Below are 3,454 nucleotides of genomic sequence, written 5' to 3'. Positions count from 1 at the left end.
GCCCGAATGGTTTCCTCCAGCGCCTTCGTGTGTTTCGGCCATAACCCTGACCGTTTCATCACCATGGATACATTTGAGGAGTACTTTATTCGCAGTCCATCGATAGAGTTAGCCGTCTAGGACGATGTAATGGGCACTGCATGTTTTTAGTCGGCGGGCTGCCCATTTCTCGGTTGGAAGTTCTCCCTTTGAGAGATAGCCAATGAACCCAGTTCTCCAGTCAGGTCCGAATCCATCAGTATCGGGCGTGTCGGTTTCGGTGACTGGGGCTATGATGATGGTTTTGTCCGTCGAGATATCGATGCTCGGCTTCTCAATGCGGTTTATTGGAATGGTTCGTTTAACTTGATCACGAAGCTTGCTTCCAAGGGCTGCGAGGGTGTCAGTACAGACGTTTTCTCCTCTGGGAACTTTGACGAGTTCGAAGAATTCGAACTCTGCGGCTAAGCCTTGTACTATCTTGAGGTAGGCGTCCATCCGATCGTTGCGGGCGTCGTAGTCACCGCTAAACTGACTGGCGACTAGCTGCGAGTCGCAGTAGGCGCTTAGGCGTTTATCCTTGACAGCTTTTGCTAAGTGGAGTCTAGCGATCAAAGATTCGTATTCTGCTTCGTTGTTCGAAGCTGGAAAGCCGAAGCTAAAAGACTGTCTGATCAGTTCTCCGGTCGGGGACTGTAGTTTGACTCCGGCACCTGCGCCCTTGTTAGTCGAAGATCAATCGACATGCAGTGTCCAGTTTGGGTTTGGGAGTGTGAGGTCTTGCTCCAATTCCGGGGCCAACTCGACTAAGAAGTCCGCAAGAACCTGAGATTTTACCGCGGTTCGGTTCTTGTAAGTGATATCAAGCTCACCGAGTTCGATAGCCCACTTCGTTAGTCTTCCGGACCTGTTGGTATTTTGGAGTATCGTTCGGAGGGGCTGGTCGGTTAATACTTCCACCGAATGTGACTGAAAGTATGGGCGAAGCTTTCTCGCCGCTTCGACGACTGCTAGCGTCATCTTTTCCAGAGTTGGGTATCGCGTTTCTGGTCCGGTCATGCGCCTGCTTGTGTAGAAGATTGGCTTTTGCTCACCACGGTCCTCTTTTATCAGAATGCTGCTGACTGCTGCTTGCGACACTGCGACGTAAAGAGATTGAACGTCGCCGACATCTGGCTTGGCGAGTACGGGTGGTGTTGTCAAATAATGCTTGAGTTGAGTAAATGCCTCCTCGCATTTCTCATTCCAGATAAACCTCTTGTTACCTCGTAGGAGATCGTAGAACGGCAAGCATTTGTCGGTGGATCTGGAGATGAACCGATTGAGTGTGGCTATCCTACCCGTAAGCCGTTGTACTTCTCTACTGTATTTTGGGCTTGGGAGGTTCAGGACCGCAGAGATCTGCTTTGGGTTGACTTTGATTCCCCGTTGTGTGACTATGTAACCAAGGAACTCGTCGGAGGAAACCCCGAACGTGCACTTTACTGGGTTCAGTTTCATACCGTATTTGTTGATAGTTTCGAAGCAATCTTGCAAATGACAGAGGTGATCAGCGGCGTGTAGCGACTTGACAAGCATGTCATCGATGTATACTTCCATGGTGACGCGCAGCTTATCTGCGAACATTTTGTTCACAAGACATTGGTAGGTTGCTCCTGCGTTCTTCAAACCGAATGGCATGACCTTATAGCAGTAGGTTCCTCTATCGGTGATAAAGGTCATCTTTTCGCGATCATCGGGGTGCATCATGATTTGGTTGTACCCGGAGAAAGCATCCATAAAGGTGAGCATCTCGTTTCCAGCTGTGGACTCGACTAAGCGGTCGATGTTGGGAAGAGGATAGCTGTCCTTTGGGCAGGCTTTATTTGAGTCAGTGAAGTCGATGCAGACGCGCCACTTCCCGCTCTTCTTCTTAACGACTACTGGATTTGCTAACCACTCAGGGTAGCGCACCTCAGCAATTGAGCCAGCGCGGAGTAACCGGTCGACCTCTTCGTTTACGGCCTTTGACCTGTAGGGACCGAGCTTGCGTTGCTTCTGCCGGATAGGCTTGAATGTCGGGTCGACGTTTAGTTCATGAGTCGTTATAGCCGGATCAATTCCTTTCATGTCCGACATGGACCACGCGAATGTGGACACATTCTTCTTGAGGAAGTTGAGAACTGACTGCTGCATATCCTCAGACAGATATGCACCAATCCTTGCGGTCCGTCTTGGATCGGTATCGTCAATAGGTAACTTGAGAACTTCGCCTTCTTGGGAGCAGACTTTAGAGGTTGGGGGAGAAACGAAGTTAATGGATAGAGACGATCGTTGGAGTTTGACTGTGGCGACCAGGAGTTCCCTAGCGGCTTTTTGATCTCCTCGCAATGTTTTGATTTTTCTGTCTGTACCGGGGAACTTGACACACTGGTGATACGTAGATGGAATAGCCTGCATTGAGTGTATCCAAGGGGTTCCAAGTATAGCGTGGTAAGGAGCCTTTGTGCTTACAACAGCAAACTTGACAGTTCGAGTGACTCCACATGCGCGTACCGGAAGGCGGATTGTTCCCAGTATTGTTTCGGAGGATCCGTTGAAGCCGGTTAAGGTTCTGGAGGACGGTTTTATGTCGTCGAGATCGACCCCCATCTTTTGCAGAGTTTCTCGGAAGATGAGGTCGACAGATTTTCTTGTATCCATCAGGACCTTGGTGACGTCGTACTCCCACCTCTGCGAAGTCGCGACCTATCGACGGTAATCCTTGACGGAGCGAACAGAATTACCGTAAGGAGGAGAACCGCCCATAATGACGTTTAGCTGCTGTCTCGTTTTTACTTACTTGGAGTCTAAGAAAGCGCGTAAATTGGTTGATACGTTATTGTCATTTTTCAACAATGGAGTGTCTTTGCGTGACGTCTTAGTTTGCTCCAAACGCCTTCGGAGGTCAGTGGATTTCGAACGATTGAGACGGATGCGAAGATCGCATGCACCTGCGTTGAGTTTATCTCGAAGGTCACCGTTTGGGCGCTCGTTGGGATCGGGGTCACTTGTTGAGATACGCCGAGACTTCCGTGCATACAACGTTGTTCGGAGATCATTGTGCGTGGAACTGTTGCTATCTTCGGACTCGAACTTTCGTTTCAGAACATCTCTCAAATCTTCGAGTACAGGCGTGTCGTCATTCTCGTCGTCCAACGATAAGGTCTGCTGAGAGAGTATAACCTCAATGCGCCTTCGGTTAGCTGGCTGCTCTTCGTCGGCTGAGAAGTCTCCCTCGCCGTTACCCCTCGGAGCATCCTCTTCGTCGCCTCGTTGTTGAGTTTCGCTATGTCAACCTTTGCCTTTAGCTTTGCGATGGGCTCTCCTTTCTTTATTCTTTCTCCAGCTCTTGCCGTTCTTCGGCTTAGCTTTCAGAGGTTCGAACTTGAAGTCGTCACTTGCTAGAGATGAGAGGTAGTGCGCATAGAGTGACTTGCACTCTGTCGTATCGTGC

The sequence above is a fragment of the Brassica oleracea genome, chromosome C2, assembly GCF_000695525.1.
Source record: "Brassica oleracea var. oleracea cultivar TO1000 chromosome C2, BOL, whole genome shotgun sequence".
In the NCBI taxonomy this organism is placed as follows: Eukaryota; Viridiplantae; Streptophyta; class Magnoliopsida; order Brassicales; family Brassicaceae; genus Brassica; species Brassica oleracea.
Note: the sequence above shows the minus strand (reverse complement) of the source record.